At 37.0% G+C, this 15,878-nt stretch overlaps 1 protein-coding gene and 1 long non-coding RNA gene across 8 annotated transcripts in view; one reads left to right on the plus strand and one right to left on the minus strand.

Moving 5' to 3' along the window:
• GRM7 (glutamate metabotropic receptor 7) overlaps positions 1–15,878 on the minus strand; it is an 834,441-nt gene that overhangs the window by 113,122 nt on the left and 705,441 nt on the right. The gene's annotated exons all lie outside the window — the stretch shown is intronic.
• LOC111091249 overlaps positions 1–15,878 on the plus strand; it is a 60,967-nt gene that overhangs the window by 37,541 nt on the left and 7,548 nt on the right. Inside the window, exon 5 of one of the 4 annotated variants that reach the window (XR_005374635.1) lies at positions 1,202–1,391. The exons of the other annotated variants lie outside the window; for them this stretch is intronic. This is a non-coding gene — a long non-coding RNA (uncharacterized LOC111091249). The remainder of the gene's footprint in view (positions 1–1,201; positions 1,392–15,878) is intronic. 4 annotated transcript variants of the gene reach the window in all.

Consider the following 15,878-nt stretch of genomic DNA (forward strand, 5'->3'; position numbering starts at 1 on the left):
TTGGATGGCTGAGACATTTTGCCAGTGGCTGTCTCACTCATCATGGACCACCAGAAGCCAGAAGTGATGAATGCTGAGCAAGGTGAACTTTTAGAACAGAAGACATAAAATGTCATGAGACTGTTTACAAAACACAGCATTAGCCTAGGACTCCAGGCCACCTGTTCTGAGGGAGAACTTTCTGATTAGAAGTTGTACTCTTTAAATCTAGCTTGAGTAATCCCTCCACATACCCAATCCTGCCATATGTAGACACATGTTCCATGGTTAGTTATGCTTCCTTAAAAAGAGCTTCCTGGATAATTTCCATGTTTTACTGTACTTCTCAGAGGACATATGGACAACACAGCAGATGACAATGATCCTTGAGGACCCTTTCTCAGCAACTTTTTTTTAAAGATTTTATTTATTTATCCATGAAGGAGAGAGAGAGAGAGAGAGAGAGAGAGAGAGAGAGAGAGAGAGTAGGCTCCATGTACGGATCCCGACGTGGGATTCGATCCTGGGCCTCCAAGACCACACCATGGGCCGAAGGCAGATGCTAAACTGCTGAGCCACCCAGGGATCCCCCTCTCAGCAACTTTTGAAAGCATCTCTGAAACTTTTATTTGATTCCAAAACTGAACTAACTCAAGTCATACTGTTTAGTAAATAGATCCTTCATGTTTTGCTTTTGGGCTTCACTCAACCTACTGAGATGAGGCAGATCTTTCTATGCAAAGGCCAATATTTTCCTGAGATCCATGCATTTTTCTCACATAGGTGCCCACACAATGACTTAGAGCCATTATATTCTCCAGTGTAGACTTTTATTGACACCTGACATTTGAGTAATATCCCAATTCCTCAATTTCATCATTTAGGGCCAATTTAGTCTTCACATTACCTTGATAACCTAAATTATTAGCAGAAGCTGTGCCACCACTAGTGAGGAGAAACTTGTCTTCAAATTACATTTAATTATCTTCATTAAGGATGATAGCATTCAGTGACACATATTTGCAAAGTGGGCAGACTAAAATAAGCCTGGCGCATCTCATTTCCTGAACATCCCAGGGTTTTTTCCACCTCTCTCATCTGTGTCTAGTTATTGTCTTCTCTAGCATTATGGTCAAAGGCAAAATTGCCCACATACTCTCAAGACAAAGATATGGCTGTCTTCTAAAAATGATTCCTTTTTTTTTTGATCCCTGGACCTCAGCTGATAAAGACTTTGATAAAGCAATACTCACTACAGATTTGCATTTTCCTGAGGGAGTGGAAGTGGACAATTTCTGCTTGCAGATGGATACCTATGGCCAAGAGAACTGGATCTTCAAATGGCTTTTCTGCATTATTATTAGGAAGCCATTGCTGACATGTCCAGCCCACTGTAATTAGTACCCTTCAAGGTGTGTTTTCTTAAACGAGTAAGTGGGTTGATCAGTTGCCTGACAGCTTCTGTGAAAGAGATATGTCTTTGTGCTGGTTTGTCATGCAGGGGATTCTGATTTACATACAGTCAAAATAGGCTTTTTAAAGCCATGTTCATCCGAACACAATTCAATAGAGTCTGCTCTTACTCTATGTGTGATATTTAACTGGGTTCTTTAAAGTCATAGTTGGCGGGACACCTGGCTAGCTCAGCGGTTAAGCACCTGCCCCTGGTTAAGGTGTGATCCCGCGGTCTCAGGATCAAGTCCCACATCAGGCTCCCTGCCTGGAGCCTGCTTCTCCCTCTGCCTATATCTCTACCTTTATCTCTCTATGTCTTTCATGAATAAATAAATAAAATATTTAAAAAATAAAAGAAAATTAAGTCACAGTTGGCAAGAGAAAATTAACTATTTAGGCTTACATGAACTAAAGGAAGAGGAAACAAAAAACACCACATTATTTTCAGATCACTTTAAAAGTGGTCACATTTCCCAAATGTTCCTTCTGACATTTAAGAACAGCGTTGATTGCCAAAGGTATTTTTGGTGAGGTAGACCCAGTAGTACCCTTTTAACAAACACTTAAATGGCACTTAATGTATACCACACAAGTTCCAAAGGCAAATGTGCATTCTACGTATTAATTCATTGAATAGCCATACCAACCCTACCATGTAAGCACTATTATTTCTCCAATTTACAAATGAGGAAACTGAGGCCAGAAAGGTTAGTGAATTACCCAAGATCACCTCCAGCTCCTTGATATGGGTTTTGATTCCTGACTCAAAATGAAGGAATGAAAGTAAAAACTGTATCAGGCAATAGTTATTATGCATTTGCTGTGTGCCTGCCACTGAGCTAGGCATTATCTATTCTTCTCTTTAACAATTCTGTGCTATAGGCATTCCTACCCTGCCACCCTCACTTCGCATGTAAGAATACTAAGGTACAAGATGGGTTAAATGATTTGCCCAGGAGTTATATCCAGGGACAACAACACAGGACAGGCATTTGGAACCCTCTCTCCCCCTGCATCCAACATGTTGTCCTAAGGTATTTATCACTGGATTGAAGTAGTTTGATTTACTGAAAAACAAATCCTTATTCTCTAATCAAGGGTGAACATCTGGAATTGCTTGCCATGGAGACTCCCCAAAATCTCTTCTAAACGTTTTCCTATCTCTGGTAATATAGTGTCTTGTTGTTTTTCCTCTGTCATTTCTTCACATGACTTTATCAGCCCTGTCTAAGTCATAGACATTGTTTTTCTGATTTACTTTTTTCTTTCTCCTTGACTTATTTTGTTTTCCTTACTTGCAGGAATCCTTTATATTTTCTTGTTCTTTTGTTTGCTAATAAAGTTTTCATCCATTCTATCATTCTTTTGCTTTATTGTTTCTGGGTTACCAATCTTAGAAAGCTCTTCCAATTCTAATATTTTTTGAATTTATATTTATAGATGTTTTTCTTTTTAATTTTAGCTATTTTCTTTATCTACGGTTTCCTTTTTGTGCAAGATGTGAAATATAGGTTGAAATATTTTTTCCTTCCGTGAAGAATATCCAGCTCATTTCACATTATGCATTGAGCAGAACATCTTAAGTTCATGATTTGCAATGACACTTGTATTATAAAGCAAATTCCCATATACAGGAGTTTGTTTCTGTACTCTTTATTATGTTCTACTGAGTTATTTATCCACCCTTATAACAATACCACAATACTTTAATTATGTTAGCCTTGATAGATATCTTGCCATGTGATAGGGTAAGCCACCAATACTACTTTTCTAAACTTGTCTTTATTATTTATTTTTCTCCTGTATTACCTTTAGAATTGGTTTAAACAATCCTACCAGAATTACATACATTAATTTGGGACTGATAATCTTCTTCCTCTCCAAAGCCTATCTCTTGATTCATTAAGGCATCCTTTAAGTTTTTCTTTCTGAAGTCATTAATTACAGCAATTAAAACAGAAGTAAACCTATTGCCTATGGCAGGGCTTCTAAATTAATTGGTGCTTTTCTTCAGTAACTTCAGGGTTTTCCATTGTTAGAATCCACAGATTTTGGGTTCCTTGCTTAAGAAGCTTATTATAAATACATAGGAGAAACCAACTCTCCACATGTGGTAAGGAAAGCATGTCATACAGAAAATAAACACATAGCTTAGAAGATAATGAGCACTGGAGTATGATAGCAGGAAAACTCAGTATATATGGAGTCATGAAGGGTATCTACATAGAGGATGGGGACATTAGCTGGTTCCTGATACACCTATTGAAAGTTTTGCTGAGTAGCGATATTATCGTAGTGTGCTTAAATCAGATGCAACATACATTTTATTTTGGTGGTGAAGGGGTGCATCTAGCGTTGAAAGAGCCCAATGCTTCTCATTTTAGAAGCTTCAAATATTGTGCAAAATGTTGCCAAAGTCTGTTAGCATAAGACATTGCATTTTATCATAATAAATATTTTGTGTTTGACTTTTAAGTAAAGTAGTATCTGAATAAAATATCATTAAAAATTGGATTTCAAGACACTTCTGTTAATGGCATAGTAGGTATTTCAGATCAACTTCCCAATAAGAACACCTGGAAAAACTGAGGAAAATTGAAAATCTCTCTCTCTCTCTCTCTCTCTCTAATCTATTTCAAGGTCTTAAAAGAAGACCTTGAAGAATTGTAGGAAGAAGATCCTAAGAAAGAAGATAAAAAGTAATCCTTGTACTTTGTAAGGATTTTTTGTTTTGTTTTGTTTTGCCTTCTTTTTTATTTTGTATTTCTCCAAAGCCACCTGCTTATTCTAGAAAACTTCATATTCATCCAAGCTTTGGTTTGAGACCTCAAAGGGTCATAAGCTAGGAATAAGGACTATCTAGAAATATACCAGTCCTCACAGAGATTGGCTTAGACTCGCTTAGAAGCAAAAGTCAATCTTTTCTATTACATCAAATTATCTGTTCAGTTTCTCCTATATAATAGTCAGCAGGTATTCATTATTAGGTATTCAAGGTAACAAGATTGAAAATGATGGTTAAAAAAAAGTAATTCAGAATTTAATGCATAGATTTAATGGCAGATTAGGGCAGAGCTCAAAAGATTAGAAGATGTGTCAGAAGAAAATAACCAAAAAGAGAAAATTAAAAATAAAATAAGAGATTCACTGAGACATTTTAGTTATTTAAACTTGAGTCTCAGTATAAACTGAAAGTGAGAATGGGGAAAAATTCACTGAGATATCCTTGTATTATTCAGGTACTTTATTTAAATTAATTCATCAACTAGTTGATTTAATACATGTTTCCACAAGTTGAATAGCAGTATTACCAGAACTTCTAATATAATAATAAGTTTCCCCCAGCTTTCCCTCTTCCAGGACTTAATTATGCATACTAGGAATATCAGTAAAAATACCAAACATGAGGCCCTGATGTCAGAAGTTGAGACCTACTATCACTGTCTTTTGAATTAGCTTAGATCATGCTATTGCATGATAGCTCATTTAGAAGTGGTTATAGAAAGCAAACCAGGGCCCAGATCACCTTTTTCCCAAACACATGCCCTATGTGTTTGGGGGAATGCTGAAAGATGTTATCTCTTGTTAAATTGTAAATATTCTTCAACTTCCAGGGAAAAACAGCAACTCTGTTTGTACATTCAGAAGATGTGGACATTTCCTTCTCCACGTCTCTGCCCTGAGAGGTGGTTGCCTCATGTTTATATTCTGAGTGTCAGGGATGAATAATGCCACATATTTAGAGTTTTCCTCAAATGCCCATCACCATCTGGGCTGAAATTTAGCCGCTTTTACAAATGTTTTGTCAGCTATAATTGAATCTTGTTGAAATATGCTGGACATATGTATGTTATGGTTGGAATGCTGAATGCATAGACTGAGCCTTATCCAGCAGTTATAGGGCAACAGTGGAAACAAATCTTTTATTGGTCAACACAACACTTCACTATCTCTACCTTTACTATCTAAGCGAGATCTCATTAATCTGGTAGTTACAGATTCCAAATCCCCATTTGTTCAGATTAAGTGAAACCGGAAGAATTTAACTCAGCAGATGAAGAGTATTTCCCAGGCGAACTGAGAGGGTAAATACACTGGGAGATTGTTTTTAAGGTCTTTACATCACATAAATATGTTAAAGACTTAGAAACACTAATTATATATTCACGTTGCTGATAATTATATGTTCATATTATCTGTTCATTAAAGCAGCTCATTAATTTACTCTGAAAGAGTAATTGGTTCAAGTTACTGTGCATATTTGAAAGAAATGAAATCTGTCTCCTTAAAGATAAGCAATGGATCTTCTACTGCATCTAATTGGGCCTCTCCACAAACTAATTCAAATTCATGCAGTTTTACAGAAGTTGTCTTTAAGAATTCTTTCTTGCTACCCAATAAATTAATCTCTCCTCTAAACCCAAGCCTGTCCAGGTATCAGCAAATACGAATGGCTATTTCCCCAATCTTTAGTAGTCATCCATCCAAAATCTCTTCTATCTTCCCTCTTAATTTTGCCTTTTGATGCCACATGGAGACATCTGAGCCTTTACTCCAGGACAGCCCCACTGTATATTTTAAGATGGCTGTTATGTCCAATGTAGCTGTCTTATTTTCTCCAAGTTAAATATATCCCATTTCCTCCCTGAATTAGAGCTTAGTTTTTCTATGATCCTTTTGAACTTGGCCACTCACTTAAATCCAGACCCACCCTGATTCCAACAGTTGCCAGCAGTTTCAATCCACATTTCTCTTCTCAAAAGCAGGGATTCTTCTTTGCTGCATATCTTAGCCCAGGGCCTGACATATGAAATGCATATTGTTCAGTGGTTTTAAACACTTTACAAATATTATCTCAATTTAATTCTGAAAATAAACTCAAGAAAGTAGCTACTGTTGTTTTTATGCCTATTTTAGAGATGAAGAAACTGAGAAGAGGTTAAAGAAACCTAACTAAGGGTATATAGCCCAAAGGTGTGGAGTTAGCAAGGGCCTGTGAATTCTGGCTCTGGAGTCCAGGCTCTGTAATGCTAGTCTTTAACCATTTTACCATGCTGTATTATTAATGCCATCAATATAGAACTACAATTCAAGATTTTCAGAAGGATCTATGATGAGATCTAGAAAAGCCACACAGAAAAAGGAGTGCATCCAAAATAGGGCAAGGCACTTTAAGATGACAAAATTAGGACTAAAATTCCAGACTATTACTTTTCAGTCCAAAGTTCTTTCCACAATATTCCTCATGAGCACTGTGAATTTCTATTAAAAAATTGTCCATAGTGGGTTTTGTTGTTGTTGTTGTTGTTGTTTTTTTTTTTTTAAATTTTTATTTATTTATGATAGTCACAGAGAGAGAGAGGCAGAGACATAGGCAGAGGGAGAAGCAGGCTCCATGCACCGAGAGCCCGACGTGGGATTCAATCCCGGGTCTCCAGGATCGCGCCCTGGGCCAAAGGCAGGCGCTAAACCGCTGCACCACCCAGGGATCCCTGTTGTTGTTGTTTTTACTAATTTATGATATGCACCATCAAACTTTGAATTAACTTCAATGTTCCACATCTCCAGACTTCTCTTTGCAAGAGTAGCCTCACAGAGCTATAGTCTTCTACCTTTAATGAGTATATGCATATCCCCTGCGTATCTTGTTAGAATGCAGATTCTGATTCACTAGGTCTGAGATTCTATATTTCTGCAGTGCTCCCACATGATGCCAGTGTTTTCAGTACATGGCTGTGAATTCACAAGCAAGAACGCAACTGTTCTAGTCCTTTGAGATTCGATTTCCATTTCCAGTCATTGGAAGGCTTGGCCTTGATAATCACAAAGACCCCTTCCAACTGCATTAAGTATATAGCAACTTTTATTTCTCTCTGGCCTCTTTCCTAATTTCTCTATCCTCTTGGCTGACTTGCCAGCTTATTAGCTGTGATTACAATATGTAGGTTAGGTTGAAAAACTGTTCTCAACAGACCTGTTTCTCCAAATCCTGGCTTTGGAACCTTGGAACACCTCCCTAAGGCTCAGTTTCCTCATCTGCAAAATGCCTACAACCCCTTTACCTACAGAGTGGTTACAAGGAGTGCTGGAGTGGGGGAAGAGGTTAGTTGTTGTTTACACTGCCCTGGTGTGGCAATCAACAGACCTTTCTTTCTATTCCTCTGCTTCACCACCACCACTCTCAAGTATGTTACACATTCAATCACATCACTTGCCTTCTCAAAAACCTCTTCTTATAGGTTATTAGCATTTTCCATTATCCAAACATTATCATTATCTGGGGGGATATAGAGCCCTCTCTCATTACTATACCTAAAAAAAAAGGTGCTTCTCTTTCATCTGTAAGTCAATAATAGGGGGTCAGAAGATGCAAAGGCACCTTTAAATAGAGTGCCCCTTTCCCAGAAAATTAAAGTTCAAGAAGTCTTACAAGACCAAAGTAAGAATGAGAAAGAGGTTTGGTCTGTCAGGCAAAGCACTTAGGCAAAGTACCTTCTAATTGCCCGATGCTGATATATCTGGTTCTTCTGGCAAGAGCATCCTGAGGAGAGAGTTACTAAATTAATTTTCCTAAAGCCCTTAACCACTTATCCATATGACTCCCACCATTATTTAGCTAACCATAGGAGAGAGGGACATATTAGCTATGCTGAACTAGATATGCTGGCTCCAATGGCAGTTCTGTTTGACATTGCGAACTAATAGTCTGCTATTTCATTTGCTGTACATCAGTCTCCTGAGCTTGGATGATTCAAGTGGACCTATTATATAGGTGGTAATTGAGTCCGATGGCCAGAGTCCACATAACCAAACACAATTTCATCCACTGATGAATCCTATGCAACTGACTAACCATAACAATGTATCTACAGGGACCTGGGAGGCAATGACCATGGAAGGAGAGCCATTCATGGAGGGCTTCTCTGAGGAGGTGGCTTTTGTGCTCAGGCCAGAGGTCTGAGAGGTGAAGAAAGAGGATTCTGTACTGTTCAGGAGGTCATACAGAAGTAAAGTACAATAGGGTTGAGCATCATGTGTTCTAAGAATAGGAAGAAGAAGCTTGGCAAGAAAGACAATACAATAGATGAGCTTGGTCAGAATAGAGGCAAGGACTATACCATGTGGTTCTTTTACATTTTAAGGTTCCTATACAGAGTAGTGGATGCAAACTGTTGAAAGTTTGAATTGGGTAAAAACATAATCCTTCACATTAAAAAAGAACAGAAGTTTAAAAAAAAAAAAAAAACAATCCGGAGACAGTCATAATGGCAAGGAAGGATGGAGATGCTAGCAATGGAGACCAGAAGGAAAGAGGGATTACAAACATACTTTGGAGGAGGCCATTTCCTCTTCCTATTGGGATTTTTTTCATCCTCATGTTTCCTTCCTAAATTCCATGTTTCCTCCTCACCACCAGTAACTCATTCATCAATGTATCATAGCTCATTGTTCTCATTCCCACCATTCTCTATCAAATGTCAGGGATCCTGATATATACAATAAGGCAATAGTATTTTAATAATAATTACTGATCACTATTGGTCAAGTACTGTTCCCAGGACATGATGTGTTTCATTTAATCCTCAAAACGATCTAAGATAAGTAGTATTAGCATCTCTACTTCATAAATGAGAAATATGAGGCTCAGCAAACTTTAGTGTGCAAGGCTCGGTGTGTTCACATACATTTGTAGAATTAAATTGATTATGACTTATGAGGGAATGTATAAGTCAATTCTACATATTCTCTAAGACTGCTTTGTGTATAGATATTTGAGGCTTGATAATACACTCCATGGGCTCAACTGTATCTAGTGAACAAAAAACTACTACTATATATTAAATATCTTCTTATTGATGTTTGTTTCTTAGTGGACCAAAGATGATCCATGTAAAGTCTGAGCTAATCATATTCCTTTGCTTATAATCTTCCACTCCAATGCATAGTGTGATAACTACAGGGGCAACCCAAAATACAAAAACAAAAATATCTTTAGCCTCTAAGGAAAATGTGGCCTTCGGGATTATCTGGAGGCTGTGAAAGATTACAATCTCAACTGCTATAGGGACCATAGAATAGGCCAGATGTAATGACCTGAGTCATGAAAATAAGAAACAAAATCCCAAGATGGTTCTTTTGGACATATCTTCTACCTAATTAATTTTGCCACCTTTGCAATAGCTGACTTGTATTTTTCTGGTGTACTTCTTTTTGTTAGGCCAATTACCCACTGAACTCTGAAAATTTCCCCCCAAATATATTGCAGGTCATTTAATCCTAAATAGTAGTTTCATGGCCATAGTCCAGTGTTTTAATAGAAATGAGAACATAAATGAAAATGTCTTATGACATTGCAGAAATTAAAAAAATCCTATCTGGTTGTTTCATCTGCAGGGTAATTGCTTCATTTGACTGGGCTGAAACCACTGTCAGCAGGTTATTGGAAATTCTTGTAATGGACTGTCATGTCAATTGGTGTGTGTGTTGGAGGCGGGGGGTGGTGGTTCAAATTACTTTGAAAAGCATCTCTATTACGGCTAATTCTTTATTCAGTAGACAATTCATGAACGGCTTTACACATTTTTAAAGAAATGATCCCTGAAGATAACTACCACCACTAGGGACTAAAATCCTATAAGAATTGAGACTTAAAATCCAAGAAACTTTTAGCGTAACACAGTTAGCTAAGAAATCTTGCAAGTGCCTTATATTTGGCAAGGTAGATGTTTACTCATACCACCCCTCTTTCCAAAAAATTAAAACATAAACATCAAGCATAGGACAGCAATAGTTGAGTCTGTTTTAAGTAAAACCAAGTCAACTAAGAAAGAGTTAAAGGACTAGGAATCTATTTGACATGAATACCCAGGTATAAGTGGGACAGCTACATTTAGAACCAATTTCTTCCTGGTATCACTTGTTTTAGTTTTCTTGGTTAAGGTTCTTCAAGTGGGTTTTTCAGGTTGGCTGGTTTCACTTTAAATTCACTGCTTCTAGCTTCAAGTGGCTTTCTGATGTCACCTAAATATCAGATCGTATTGCTAGTCCTATCTATTCCAACTCTCTAGATGACTGTGTCATACACTGTCCCCTCTCCTTACATTCTCAAGATCTCTACTCCCAATACTCATTCAATGCCCTTGCTTTCTGTTTAATAGACAAGAAGCCAACAGAAAGAAGTTTCCACCAACTCCCAGGCCACATTCACCCACCTGCCCACATCTTTGTCATGCACTCTGCCTCCTCCTGGTGATACAGATGAAACATCAGTCCCCTTCAGTCCCCTTTTCCACTGGCTCTCTAGAGCTCATCTACTCTCCTCTACTCAAGCAAATGATTCCAGCAATCTCTAGCCCCCCACCACGCGTCATCAGTTTCTCCCTGTCTCCCTGTTTACTAGATCTTCATCTATATACATGTGTGGTATTGTTTCACCCAACATTCAATTTTGTTTACCGATCTAACTAAAACGTTGTTTCCTAGCCTCTCCATAGTTTCGGATATCTAGATCATTTCTAATTAAAACAGAATAGTGTACTTTTGACATATACATTTGTTTCTTACTTAGAAGCTCTATCTTTGGACCATGTAAATATACGTATTCATTTTTGCCACTTTGAGAACTTGTATGAGGGGTGGATGGGGTGGTAGAGAATTAAGTTTGCTAATAATTTCTGTGAGCTTGTTGAAATGCTGGCAGTCCTCAATTACCTACACCCCAGTTTTCTCCATGAAATACTGGCTACTTATTTCCATTAAAAATTATAAGTGTTTGAGATTATACTCAGGACCAGTAGTTTCAGGGAAATAAAACCATGTGTATGCTTCTGTGTTTTTTCAAGGAAAAGAATATTTTATACCAAAGCAGTGGGCAATTAGGTTTCTTTTGTTCCTCTTGTATTTGCCTCCTTTCTGCTCTTTACACACCTTACATTCCTACATTCTTAGAACCTATTAAGGACTCCAAGGAGAGTTTATTTGTAAGTTGTAACGATCAGTATTTACCATAGTGGAAAGGTAAAGGGAACTAGTTTTACAATGCTTATGTAATGATTCATATGAAGATGACAAAAATGAACACATTGTACGTTAAAACATTTTAGTAAGAGTATAAAGTTAATTCTGACCTTGTAGACCCCTGAGATCTGTTCTAAAATAGTCAATTTGTTCCAGAACATCAAAGAGCATGACAGACACAACTCTGAGAATGAAATTTACTTGTCTTGGTTAGAATACCTGAATCTGAGAAACTGTAAAATGTGAGCAAGTATCAGCCAAGCTTCAATATTGATGGACTTATTATATTAATTTACTAATTAATTACCTCAGCTGCAATATGAAGAATTAAATTTTCCTGTGTAATCTGTTTAGGTAACAAAGGTATTGCTTTACCAGATAAACTTCGGTTTAATGTTATTATGCCCTTAAGAAGAATCACTTATTAAAAGGCCAAAGTTCTTTACAATTGTATTACTTCTTATGCTTATTCTTATGTCCTACTGTCACATCTTGAGTCTAAATCACCTTTGATTTTTTTTTTTTTTGCCTTTCTCAACGGAAATTCTTAATTAAATTCTTAATTAATAAGAAATAATAAAACATTCAGGGGCAGCCTGGGTGGCACTGCCTTCAGCCCAGGGTGTGATCTTGGAGACCCCGGATCGAGTCCCACATTGGGCTCCCTGCATGGAGCCTGCTTCTCCCTCTGCCTGTGTCTCTGACTCTCTCTCTCTCCTCTCTGTGTCTATCATGAATAAATAAATAAAATCTTAAAAAAAAGAAAACATTCAGGATATCTTTTATCGCTAAAACTCTCATTAAGATTTCACAGAGAGAGGGGAACCCTGGGTGGCGCAGCGGTTTGGCGCCTGCCTTTGGCCCAGGGCGCGATCCTGGAGACCCGGGATCGAATCCCACGTCGGGCTCCCGGTGCATGGAGCCTGCTTCTCCCTCTGCCTGTGTCTCTGTCTCTCTCTCTCTCTGTCTCTCTCTCTCTCTCTCTCTGTGACTATCATAAATAAATAAAATTAAAAAAAAAAAAAAAAGATTTCACAGAGAGGACCCCTGGAATCATAGATTTGTTCTTAGACCTTACAGAAAGAGAGAAACTAGAAGTGATTAATTTCATTTGCTATGTTTCTATTTATGGGGTTGCATGGGAAAAGTCAAAATAGAAGAGGTGCTGAGCCTTCTCTAGATTAAATTTTTATATGGTAGATGTTATAAATATTAAGAAATTATATGCTATATGGAAAATTCCTAGAAATTTGTCAGTGTCCTCACTGTGCATGGTGTGTTTCTGTTTCTCAGACTCCTGGTTATGCTTGCTCTGATGATAGCAGACAATAATAGTATAGTGCAGCCATATGGTGAGCACACCAGCCCAATATGGCCCACTACCTGTTTCTATAAATAAAGCTTTATTGGAACACAGACAAGCCCATTAGTTTATGTATTGTCTATGGTTGTTTTACACTGCAATAGCAGAGTTGAGTAGTTGTGGCAGAGACCTTACTTCCTATCAACCAAAAAGATGTACCAATTGGCCTTTTACAAAATAAGTTTGCTGAAGCCTGGTAGAGCATTAGCCATAATTTTAAATTATTAAAATGTAAAATGTACTTGGCCAAAACCACTCCTTTTACTTAAATCTACAATTTTCTAGGACAACGGATTTCAAATAGGGGTACACATCAGCCTTACCTATGCAGTTTTATAAAGATGCAGATATCTAGAGCCTATACAATGACTTAAGACATTTTTGCCATATTCTTGGTATGCTATTGGTATACTATATATGCTATGCCTCTAGATTATTATATGTTATTCACTAAGATTTCACTTGTATGTAAAGCTGTTGGTCATGAAGTTCTATAAATTTTATATAACATCCCCTACCTTTGAAAGAAGTGTTAATCATTATTCTTAGAGACATTTTGTCTAAAACATTTTTTGGATTGTCTTTGTTATCTGGTTTTGCATGCCACAGAAACAACCAAATTTCCTTGTCATTGAATTATACTTGATGTGAACTCTCATCAGACATTTCACATTTGAAAATGGCCAGTAATAAATTAAACGCAGCCACCATAACTCTCTCTGTTTTACTCTGTCTCTTCCCTCAAGGCTTTGCAATCAGATACAGACCCTCTCAGAGCCCTAACATAAAGGATTGTAGCCAATTTAGATGGCATGGTTTGGACAACTTTTAGACCATACCAGGATTTCCCACACTCTTTTTAGTCAAAAAAAGACAGCTTCATGAAACTGCTCCCAAGAGTCCAAATGGAACAAGAATTAATTATGTAGGGCTCAATGAACTAATGAGGGTAATTTTATTTATTTGTTAGCAATACTGTTGATGTGGCTTAATATCCTAGTATGAATAGATAAGGAGACTCTTCTCCTTCTAACCTATCTGTAACTCATAACTATTTGGTAGGTTCTGCTTTTTAAAACTGAAATAAAATATTTACAAATGCTATCCTCTTCATTTTTTTACTGACTCTCCTGCCCCCCTTCACCCCCCCCACTCAGAAACTCTTTTGAATCTCCTTACTTAATATGGCTGTGTAGTTATTTGCATAGATTCAATAAGAGTCCATCCCCCCTCCCTTTTTTTTAAAACCAGAATAGGAAATATTGGTTATGTAACAGAAGACTTGCCTGGTGTATCATATTTGAGGATGATATTCATCTAATCAGGTATAGCAAACCACATTTGAGAATGACTTTTATAGAAAACTCTTCTGGCACCTGGATTTATGGGGTCTCAGGTAACAGGTGGTAAGGAATGCCATACCCTGGGAAGCCAAGAATATTGAAGTAATTTGAAAAATCTGAGAAGAGAAAAACTTAACCAAATATCTAGATACTGCAGGGGAAATCTGGAAGAGTTTCTTGGGCTTGACTTCCTAGCCTCTGAATGCCAAATGATAGCCTTCAAAAGTCTGATATGAGATTTCTTATGAAAATTTCCAGCAAAGCAAAGTTAGGCTGTCCTAGATAACAAATTAACACTTGCTGCACCTATATAAATAACTAGGCCAAGCCTCATGAGACCAGTCTTATTTTACAATCAAGAATGATCTTATTTTTGAGATTACTTATGGTCAGAAGGAGGTAGGATTATAAGAAAATTGGGAATAAGTGCATAATTAATAAGTGTCTCTATTGGAAAACTAGGCATTTTTTTTAGAGCAAGCCCTTCTAGAATATTTGATTTGAACTTTCATTGACTTTGAGCTCTTTTGTACTCTATAATTTGTAGTTAATTCATAGTAATGCTAAATAATTCTTGTCTATAGATATCAACTTTGTTCAGTATGTCTAGGAGTCAAACTAATTTCTCTGTCCCAACCTAGTAGCAAAAGCCAATTTTGTGTTTACTTAAACATTCATTTCAGCTTTTCTTTATTCCATATAAATTTGTCCTTGTTTAATTTCTCCTATGAATTAGCTGTAATATCTACTTGATGTCCTCATTAATAACTGCTATGAGTTATTCAAAAAATCTTAAACATGTATTTATTAACATTTTTTCAAAATTACTTGCAAAGCAGGATTTTTAAAAATAGTATCAAAATACCTTGCATCCCCCCTCCCCCCATAGCTGAAACCTATGATAAATATAATAATGAAGATAAAACAGACAAAAATCCTATCATCCTAGACCTGACACTCTGAAAGAATGGATACAAAATGAATACCAAAAGGGGATAGCAACAAATAAAATGAGTCCATAAATTAGTACATTTGAAAGTGACAGTGTTATGAAAAAAATACAAGACACCATTGGTATGAGCTGTTATTCTGGATATTTAACTCAGTGGTACAGTTTTTCTCCAGTAGTTAACAAAACCTAGAACGATAAATCTTGGGATTCTAGTGCAATTTTTGGCATATTGGGGTCTTGACTTTTGTGACATATACAATCAAAAAGCAGAAATTTTTGGGCTGGGGGCACTTAGAAAAAAAATAACAGCTTTGAATAAGTGACACGCTGTATTAACCAGTCACCACCTTCTTTCCCCTAGTTTACAAAAGGCAGCCTCAAGCATGTGAATTAGAGTGCTGATTTGACAGAGAGATTGATTTTTGTTTCCATTAAATAAGATTTGCACTTGACCATGTATGTCAGGTCTTTGGGAAAGAAATATAAGCTCTGTTGTACCAACTGAAAATAGACAAGTTTGACTGAAAGGCACGTAACTACGCATTAGTGCAATATTCAATAGCAGCTTGAACTAGACAGACTTTATGAGGTACAGTCTACACCACAGATTTGTAGGAAATCAGATGGTGACAATTTTATGTCTGATTCCCTAATACAATGAGTTATGAGATTGCCCCCATTTTTGACAGTAGATGCTTTGCTTACCAGTCATAACCAACAACACTGAAAAACTGAACTTACTAACTCATACTCAATATACCAGCCTCTG

The sequence above is a fragment of the Canis lupus genome, chromosome 20, assembly GCF_011100685.1.
Source record: "Canis lupus familiaris isolate Mischka breed German Shepherd chromosome 20, alternate assembly UU_Cfam_GSD_1.0, whole genome shotgun sequence".
Lineage (NCBI taxonomy): Eukaryota > Metazoa > Chordata > Mammalia > Carnivora > Canidae > Canis > Canis lupus.